We start from the raw sequence: 10,382 nt of genomic DNA, 5'->3' as shown, positions 1-10,382 counted from the left end.
GCTTCCCTTTGCTTTTATTTCTTTCATGCACTGTGTGTTAGGGACCGGCTTCTTGCACCCTGCCAGGCAGACGAACAAAGACACCAAGGATGCAATCACTCAAGAGGAGCTTTATTTTCTGGCTAGCCAGGGTCCAGGCCCTAGAGTGCCAGCGCAGTGGCCGCTCTTACAGGCAAGGACCTTGACTAAAGCTGGGGCTCCTCTTTTATCTCCCCTCCCTCTTGAACACCCGCGCTGTACAAGCTGATTGTGCGTGTTAGTCTTTAAAATGATTGGTGGACTGGTAGCCCGCCGGCGGCAAAGGGAGCTTTCTCCCTTATCTGGCACCATACCTATGCGTCCAGCTGCAAGCAAGCGATTCTCAGAAGCAGAAATATGCGTTTAGCTGATAGCTCTATTTTTGGGCCCCAAGCTAGCAGTTTCCAGGAGCTGATTACTCCTCCCCTGGGCCCATTTTCTGTTATCTGGGCTCGCACAAGTGAGCCAGCAGCTTTGGGGTGCAATCAGGCCCTTACATTCTCCCCTTTCTTTAGACCATTGACGAGCACTCTTGCTCGTCTCTTGTGTTTAGCTTTTGGTATTGTTGTTGCAACACTAGAAGCTGTACAGTGCTAATTTGCTCTTTTATAAATGCCACTAGTCTATTAACTAGACAAGGCCCAAACGTGAGGGCTAAGAGTATTATAATGAGTGGGCCCAATAGGGTGGATATCAGTGTAGTTAACTACGGGGAGCTGTTAAACCAGGACTCAAACCAGCCTGCTTGCTGTTCGTGTTTTCGTTTGCGGCGGGGAAGTCCTTCTCTGACCTTAGCCATGGATTTTTTAACAACTCCCGTATGATCCGCATAGAAACAACATTCTTCTCTAAGGGCAGCACACAGTCTTCCTTGCTGGAGGAACACTAGATTTAGCCCCCTCCGGTTCTGGAGCACTACCTCGGATAGGGAGGTTAGTGACTTTTTTAGGTGTGAGATGGACTCTTTTATTCTCGCTATATCTTTATCTATGGCTGCTCTTAGGCTATGAAACCCCTTTTGCTGCATTGCCAGGGAAGAGATACCAGTTCTTGCTCTGATTGCTCTTAAGCCAAAAAGAGTAGCTAAGGTTATGGCTGTGATGGGCTCTCTTTTTTTTTAAAAAATTAGGTTAGCAGCTCTTTGCCCTATCATACCCTCATACATTGTCTCTTTAGTGTGGTATATTATTTTTGGGAACACTAATACCATTATACAGTAATCTTCAGACTCATTGAAAATAGACATACTAAGGCAAGGAGTCAGACCGGTCTTGGAGCAAACCCACCACCCACCTGGCCCGGGGATAACCCACTTTGTTTTCTTAGATAGGCTTAGCGTCCTGTTACCCTTGGCACAGAGTGGTGCATGGCTGGGAGGCACTGTTTTTAAACAGGTACCTTTACCAAGAACTGACTGGAGGGTGAGTCTGGGGCCCTTACGATTCCACTGGCACGTTTTAGGGGAGTCTTTTGAAGACAGGTTAAAATAAGTGGCCAGCCCCACCGCCTCATAAAAAGGGGGCCTTATGTCATAGCACAACCAACAGGCCTGTGTGGCATTGGGACTTGTGCGGTTTAGTGCATTATATGCTGTTGTCAGCATTTTCTATAAGGGATCTGTGAGCTCTCTATCGGGCGATGGGCCTCGGGGACTACTTGTGCTAGCCACTAGTTTGTGGAGAGTCTCTTTGCTGGAGGTGGTCTGGGGTGCTGCCGGGCCGGGCCTGACAGTAGCTGGCCATGGATGTAGTACCTGGTTGGGTCTTACCGCTGTTGGGAGCGGGGTAATTTTAAGTTTGATATATATTAGTGAGCAAACGTGCGGTCTTTGGTAGAGACATATCTCTCATGAGAGTCTTGTTATTTACCGCCTATTTTTCTTTCTTTTTTCTGTAAATTTTACCCTTATTAGGTTGCAGTCTCTGGCATACCTGTTTTTAGTACAAGGTTGGACATAGGACATGCTAATGAGAAGAGGTTGTGCCTGCCATTTTTATTCCCCATTATTGGTGGTCACACACCACCATTTGGCACAATAATAACTTTTAATACCCTTACACTGACGGTTTTTCTGAGGGGGCCGGAATTCTGGACAGGCATAAAACCCATTCCGGCTCATAGAGGTTTGTTCTATATTTTTTTTCTATGGTCTAGTTACCCAAGTACTGGGGATTGGGGCAGCACCAGGGCCTCTTGAGGATATCGCTATTGTCTGTGCTGGCTTTTTTAGGGGGTTGACTTTTTTTAAGTTAAAATATAAGTCTGGCCACCAACTGTTTAAGGGGGCCACCCCAGAGGTCACGTTCTAGACCTCATGGGTTTTTTGATTGACAATTTTTTATGTCAGACTATGGGGTTTGTGGGGATTGAAATTGTTTATCACACTTACAACACCCCCACCCATTAACAAAATGCTCTCAAGGAGATATAAAACAAACTCTGCATACATTTTTGTAGTGAGGTCCAATCTCTAGGTGCCACAGCCTCAAGTCTGAGTCTAGACAGTATAAGCAGTAGTCTAAGAGGAATAGGACTCAGCTGGTTTTTTGTGGCGCTGCTGCTACTCGAGTCAGTCTGACCTTCAGTGGGTTTTCTGGGTCTACCGTCGCTCTCTACTGGCTCTGGCACCGTTTTAGGTCGTTTTTGTTGGCTGGTCTCACGTGGGAGTGGTGTATCTAAGTTGATATGCCGTCTACCTTGAGAGCAGTGGGGGTAATGAGAATAATTTGATGAGGTCTCTTCTACCTGGGCTCTAGGGTTTTACTATTATGTCTCTTTACCTACACCCAGTCACCTGGTTGGTGCAGGTGATAAGGGAGGGCAGCATCTGGTCTTGCCGCATCGTATACGGCCTGAAGTGCTGGCCATATCCGACTGTGGACATGCTGTAAGGCCTGTACAGCTTGTAATATTTCTTTAGGGTGTTTTGGAAGTGCCCCACTGTATTTTGGCCTAGGCACCACTGGTGGGGGAGTACCATACATAATTTTAAATGGAGTTAGTCCCAGATGGTAGGGGGTGTTCTGGACTCGGAACAGGGCGAAGGGAAGGAGGGTCACCCAGTCTCTGCCAGTTTCTAGTGCCAATTTAGTCAAAGTCTCTTTTAGTGTTTTGTTCATTTTTTTTACCTGTCCTGAGCTCTGGGGGTTATATGCACAATGTAACTTTTAATTGATTTTTAGGGTTTGGGCTAATTTTTGATTTATCTGACTTATAAATGCAGGTCCATTATCGGAGCCCATTCTTTCTGGCACCCCGTATCTAGGGATAATTTCTTCTAATAACTTTTTGGCTACAGTTAGGGCAGCTTCATTTTTAGTAGGGAAAGCCTCGACCCACCCAGAAAATGTATCTATCATGACTAGTAAATACCGGTATCCGTATTTTTCAGGTTTTACCTCTGTGAAATCTATTTCTCAGAACAGTCCTGGCTGCCTCCCCCTTTCCCTCGTACCTGTGTGAGTCCCCTTGGTTTTTCCCGGTTGCATAACCTGACAAGCTTGGCAGTCATGGACGATATCGGCGGCCACCTGTCTCTGTGACTTGAACCTCAACTGAGCAGTATCCAGCAGCTGGAGCATTTTGTTTTTTTCTAAATGGGTGGTCTGGTGTAGATGCTGTAACACATACCGTCTCAAAGCTTTTGGCATTATCATGCGATGCTCTTTGTCCCATATCTATCTGTCCTCGCTTTGGTGTGTATTTTTCTGTTCTTTGGCCCAGGCTTTGTCTGTCTCTGTATAGGTGGGCACTGGGGGTATCTGTACCATTTTTGGAGGCGGCAGGCCGGGGCCCGTGTGTAGGACGCTTAGTGGCATGCCCTCGTACGCAGCCTTTTTGGCTTCTGCGTCTGCCTGCCTGTTTCTTTTTGCTTTTAGGGAGTTCCTACTTTGGTGTCCCAGGGTGTGGACTACCGCCACTGCTTTTGGCAGTAGGATGGCTTTTAGCAGGTGGAGAATCTCGGGCTTGTGCTTGATCTCTTTTCCCTCTGCCGTGATGAACCCCCTTTTTCTGTAGAGGGTCCCGTTTATATGCACCGTCCCAAATGCATAGCGACTGTCGGTGTATATAGTCAGCCTCTTTCCCTGAGCCCGGCGGAGTGCTTTTGTCAGCGCTATCAGCTCTGCCTTCTGAGCAGACGTTTCTTGTGGAAGGCAGGCCGCCCAGATAAGCTTGCCCTGGTTATTGACTATGGCCGCCCCTGCATACCTGTGTCTCTCTCGGACGAAACTGCTCCCGTCCGTGAACCAGATGAGGTCGCTGTTCGGAAGGGGGCGGTCCTTCAAGTCTCTCCGGGCCATCTGGGTTTCAGCCAGGATTTTGAGACAGTCGTGCTCGGGTGCTGCTGATTCTGGAACAGGCAGGAGCGTTGCCGGATTCAGGGTGGCGGGGGCCTGGAACTTGATGCAAGGTGCATCTAGCAACAGTCCTTGGTAGTGAGTGAGCCTTGCATTTGTGATCTATCGCCCCGGAGGCTGCTTTAAAACCCCTTCTACGGCATGCGGAGTAGTGACTATTAGTCTCTGTCTCAGGGTAAGTTTATCAGCATCTTTTACTAATAGGGCTGTGGCCGCAATTACTCGTAAGCACGCCGGCCATCCGGCTGCCACCGGATCTAACTTCTTTGACAGATAGGCCACTGGTCTCTTCCAGGGCCCTAGGGTTTGTGTGAGCACCCCCTTTGCAATGCCCTTTTTTTCATCTATATAGAGGTGGAATTCTTTGGTGGGGTCAGGGAGCGCTAGGGCAGGTGCTTTTAGCATGGCCGTTTTTAGGACTTGGAAGGCATTTGCCATTGTCTCAGTCTATTTCCATGTTTGCCCTGTTTTGCATTTTTCATATAAAGGGCGGGCCTTTTTTGCGAACCCCGGGATCTAAAGGCGGCAGTAACCCACCGACCCCAAGAATTCTCTTAACTCTCGGCTCGAGGTCGGAGTGGGTATTTGTAACACAGTCTGCTTCATAGCTTCAGTCAGCCACCTTTGGCCCCCTCTTATCTTATACCCGAGATAAGTGACTTTATCTCTGCAAATTTGGGCCTTCTTTGCGCTGGCTCTATACCCCAGCTCGCCGAGTGTTTTAAGTAAGTCTCTGGTACCTTTTAGGCAAGTCTGGGGGTCAGGGGCAGCCAGCAGCAGGTCATCTACATATTGCAGCAAGGTTACCTCGGGGTGGTTGGCGCGGTACTCACTCAGGTCATCCTGGAGGGCCTCGTTGAAGAGGGTGGGTGAATTTTTGAACCCCTGAGGCAGCCTGGTCTATGTCAGTTGCCCATGGACCCCTCTCTCTTCGTCCTGCCACTCAAAGGCGAAAATCTCTTGACAGCGTGTCGCCACAGCCAAACTGAAGAAAGCATCTTTTAGATCTAGAACTGTATACCAGGATAACGTGGGAGAGAGCGAGCTTAGCAGAGTGTAGGGGTTTGGAACGGTAGGGTGGATGTCCAGAGTCCTTGCATTGACTTCTCTAAGATCTTGTACTGGTCTATAATCTTTTTCTCCAGGTTTCTTTACCGGCAACAGGGGTGTATTCTAAGCTGACTGGCATTTTCTGAGAATCCCACTGTCTAGGAGTCTCCGAATGTGGGGTGTTATCCCCGCCTTTGCCTCCCGGGACATGGGGTACTGTTTGACATGAGCCGGCTCAGCACCTGGCTTTAGTTCAATGTAGAGGGGCGGCCTGTGCTTGGCCCACCCCGTACCCCCTGTCTCAGCCCAAGCCATGGGAAATTCTCGGAGCCATTGATCTATACTGTCTCCCCTGCTCTTTGTGGGCTGGTACAGTCTATATTCATCCGCCTGTGTCAATGTTAGAACCTGGGTGACCCGGGGGCCACTGAGGGGTTTGCCTTTATTGTCAGTTACCATTATCCCCCCCTCTTTGAAGTGAATTCGGGCCTTGAGCTTGGTGAGTATGTCTCTGCCTAGTAGTGGTGTGGGGCACTCAGGAATGACCATGAAAGCGTGACTCACTTGTCCTGTTCCCAAGTCTAGTCTTCTCTGTGTGGTCCACTGATATAACTTAGTTCCAGTCGCTCCCCGCACCCAGCTGGTCCTTTTAGATAATTTCCCTTTATCTTGAGTTAGTACAGAATGTTTAGCCCCGGTGTCTATGAGGAAGTCTACTGGATTCCCCTCTACCTGTAGAGTTACCCTGGGTTCGGGGAGGGGAACCGAACCCCGTTGCCCTTAGTCATCCTCTGCTTGACCCACCACCATGACCCCTTTAGATCCCCCCAATCCCTGCCCCCCTTTCTTCTTGGGGCACTCTTTTGCCCAGTGCCCATGTTCTCTACAACAGGCACACTGGTTCCTGTCTAGCCTCTCTCTCTGGAATCTGGGCCCTGCTCTGTTCTCTGATCTTTCCTCTCACCTTCTCTCTCTCTCGGCTAGCAAAATTTTAGCCATTTCTTTATTTGCTTTCCGCATCTTTCTAGCCTGAAATTTCCTGTCTTCTTGTCTTATCCTCTCTGTCTTTTCTTCTGATGTCTCTCTATTATTGTAAACTTTTTCTGCTACCTCTAATAGGTCCTGTAAGGTTTTCTCTCCTAGTCTGTCTATCTTTTGCACTTTTCGCCTTATGTCTGAAGCAGCCTGATTTACAAAGGCCATCATGACAGCGGCCTTACTTTCCTCTGAGGTGGGGTCTATGGGGGTGTACTGCCGGAAGGCTTCCATGATTCTTTCTAAATATGCTGCCGGGCTTTCTTCCGGGCCCTGACGCACATCTCCTACCTTGGCCAAATTGGTCGGCTTTCGCGCCGCCATGCGGAGACCGGCCATCAGAGTCTGGCAGTAGACCCGGAGACGCTCCCTACCTTCAGCCTCATTGTAGTCCCACGGAGGTCGTTCAAGGGGGAACACTTGGTCAATGGTCTGTGGGTTTGTTGTAGGTCTACCATCTTCTCTTGGGACCAATTTCCTTGCTTCCCCCTGTATCCTTTCTCTCTCTTCCGTGGTGAAGAGCACCTTAAGTAGCTGTTGGCAATCATCCCAGGTGGGCTGATGGGTGAAGAGAACAGAGTCTAATAGGTTAATTAAATCTTTAGGGTTATCAGAGAAATTAGAGTTTTGGGCTTTCCAGTTATAAAGATCACTGGTGGAGAAAGGCCAATATTGGTAATTCTGTGTCCCATCTCCCCCCCGGGGTCCGACTGCTCGCAAGGGGAATGTTTTGACAGGCTCCGGGTCGGGGGTTCGACCTGTGCGCTGTCTGGTGCCATAGGCTGGCCCTTCTTCCCCTCCCACAGCACTCTGTTGGGGCGCTGTTGCCTGGGAGATCGTGGGTGCTGTCCTGGGGTTATAAGGAGGAGGGGCATCAGGCTCGGTCAGCCCAATCAAATCTGGGTAAAGGTTGGACTCCGGGAGCACCTGGGTGGATGGGGAGCCCTGCTGTTCTTTCTTAGTACTACCTCGCATAGTGAGGACCTCGGAGCACCCCTGGGTGGATGGGGAGTCCTGCTGTTCTTTCTTAGTACTACCTCGCACAGTGAGGACCTCGGAGCACCCCTGGGTGGATGGGGAGTCCTGCTGTTCTTTCTTAGTACTACCTCGCACAGTGAGGGCCTCAGAGGACCCCCTAAAGGGCGGCACGAATGCTTGCATCCAAGGTGGGGGATCTTGCACTAAATCCTGCCAGACTATAATGTATGGAATCTGGTCTGGGTGCCCAGGGTGCCCAAAGACTTTCTCTTTTACTTTTTTTACCATGACTCTGTCAAAGGATCCCTCTCTAGGCCACCCGACATCAAACTCGGGCCATTCAACTTTACAAAGGGTGACTAGTTTGCCCCTCCTGATTTCCAGGGACAGACTACGGGCCCTTTCCCTCACGTCCTTAAAGTGGCCTGTTAGGAGAGAGAGAGGCGTTGTCATGGCTTGCCCCATGGTTGTGGCGGAGTCTTAGGGCGCGGGCCCCCCTCAGGGCTTAGGCTGGGGCAGGATTCCTCTGAATCTACTATGGGCAGGTGGCGGTACCGGCACTGGCCTAGGGCAGAGGCCTCTGGGGTGAGGATCCGACAGCAGATGACACAACGGGGACCTTTGGCCAATGCTAGTCTGCCCCGGATCGTGGCTCTAAGGTCCTCCTCTGCTCCTCTTCGCAGGTTTCCTAAATTGAAAATCTTGCTCTCGAGACCCATGCACACTCTCACTCTCCCCGGTAGTAACAAACAGTGATGACAGACAAAACGTGACGACAGACAAAACGGACAACAGAAGCTAGACAGACTACAAGAGACAATGCCCTAACCTGGTCCGGACTTCCTTTCTCCGAATTCCTCCTGGCCCCCGCCTCTGGCGGCGAGACCAGTACCGGAGTCCTCCCGGAGCCAGAGGACGTCTCCGTCTGGCTCCGACCGGCGACCCTCCAGCGCGTCCGCCTAGGTCCTGTGCCGGCTTAGCAATCCCGGGAATCGTTCCTCGTCCTACTACACACTCGGCTAGTCCGGGTGTGGGGTCTTGCTCACTCCTCCCTCAGCTTTGTGTTCTACTCAGCGGATTGCAGGGGAGCCTTATCCCGGACGAGCCCCCAAATGTTAGGGACCGGCTTCCTGCACCCCGCCAGGCAGACAAACAAAGACACCAAGGATGCAATCACTCAAGAGGAGCTTTATTTTCTGGCTAGCCAGGGTCTAGGCCCTAGAGTGCCAGCGCAGTGGCCGCTCTTACAGGCAAGGACCTTGACTAAAGCTGGGGCTCCTCTTTTATCTCCCCTCCCTCTTGAACACCCGCGCTGTACAAGCTGATTGTGCGTGTTAGTCTTTAAAATGATTGGTGGACTGGTAGCCCGCCGGCGGCAAAGGGGGCTTTCTCCCTTATCTGGCACCATACCTATGCGTCCAGCTGCAAGCAAGCGATTCTCAGAAGCAGAAATATGCGTTTAGCTGATAGCTCTACCTTTGGGCCCCAAGCTAGCAGTTTCCAGGAGCTGATTACTCCTCCCCTGGGCCCATTTTCTGTTATCTGGGCTCGCACAAGTGAGCCAGCAGCTTTGGGGTGCAATCAGGCCCTTACATGTGCACATAGTAAGAGACAACTTCCAAAATTCCAAAGACTGTTAGAGCTGGGATAGAGCCCGATCTTCCCTCTTTACTTTTGGGGAAACTGAGGTTTCAAAGAGTAGCCTACCAGAGCCAATGTCTCATTCTTGACAGAGATAAGACTGAAGGTCAAGCAGTCATGATTTTAAAAAAAAAAAAAAAAAAGGAACTTTTCTAGGTCAAAGAGAAAAGTAACTGAGAAAGTAGATCAAAATAAAATCATATGAGACCCGCATGAAAAATTTAAGAGCAACTCAGACCCAGCCAGCGGAGTTAGGCAGCGGAAGGGTTACATCTGCAGTGTCACTTTGTGGACTCCTAAACCCAAATTATCAACTGCATGGTCAAGCCTCAAATTCCATCATTATGATTATTAAGAGTTTTTTCACTCACCACAAACCAGGTGAACCTAAACCCACGGCTACCTCAAAATTAGAATGTTCACGGCTTTACCAAGAAAGCAAAGGAGAGGAGAGGAAGGAGACGTTTTATAGAACCACAACAAAAGAAAAATGCAGCTCATAAGTTCTTACATTTAGGTCGATCTTTGAAGTATCAAACAGGGCAAAATAGCTAAAACACTGCACATAGAGTTACGAAAATTATCTACTTTGAAGTCTGAATTTGTAAAACTGCCAAACACACACACACACACACACACACACACACACACACACACACACACAAAGACATTCTTGGCAGTTAATGTGTCAGACTTAATAAAAGGAAGTGGCGAGTCCAGCTTGCATCGGAGTGGCCTGTGTGGGACGAAGAAAGAGGTCAGCAGACAACAAAAAAAACTAATAAGGATCAAAAAAGAGGAACCAGATTGAAGGAAAGCAAAGAGATCTTTGTTTGCTCTTAGCTCTGAGTTCTACTAAGATGTGGATTAGGAGGGGTGGGCAAGGACAGCTGCCCAGGTTGCGCCCTAAACAAGCATGCCACCCCTGCCGATGGGGCAGGTGCCTCTGAAATCCACCTGGCCCTCTGCTCAGCCAGCCACACTCAGACCAGCCCAGGGGGGTGAACGGCCCTGTCCCCACGAGGCAAGCGACAGCTTAGAGTTATAAATGCCAGAATCCCAGTGCTGGGTTGCCCTTTGATTTTTGTTCTTTGGTGTAGGTATGTTCAAATTAACTGTTGGCAACCCGTACATTTCAAAAAACAGCTTAAGTCTTTTCAAACAATTTTCTCATTTTCTCCATAAACGCCCCAACTCAGGAGTTCCAACCAACCATTTAGACTCAACGGCTTGGTGCCCGAAGCGAAGTGAGAAGCTCCCTTCTAGAATGACAGGAGCGAACAGGAGCCAGAGTGGAACTCG

The sequence above is a fragment of the Microcebus murinus genome, chromosome 1, assembly GCF_040939455.1.
Source record: "Microcebus murinus isolate Inina chromosome 1, M.murinus_Inina_mat1.0, whole genome shotgun sequence".
NCBI classification, from domain to species: domain Eukaryota; kingdom Metazoa; phylum Chordata; class Mammalia; order Primates; family Cheirogaleidae; genus Microcebus; species Microcebus murinus.
Note: the sequence above shows the minus strand (reverse complement) of the source record.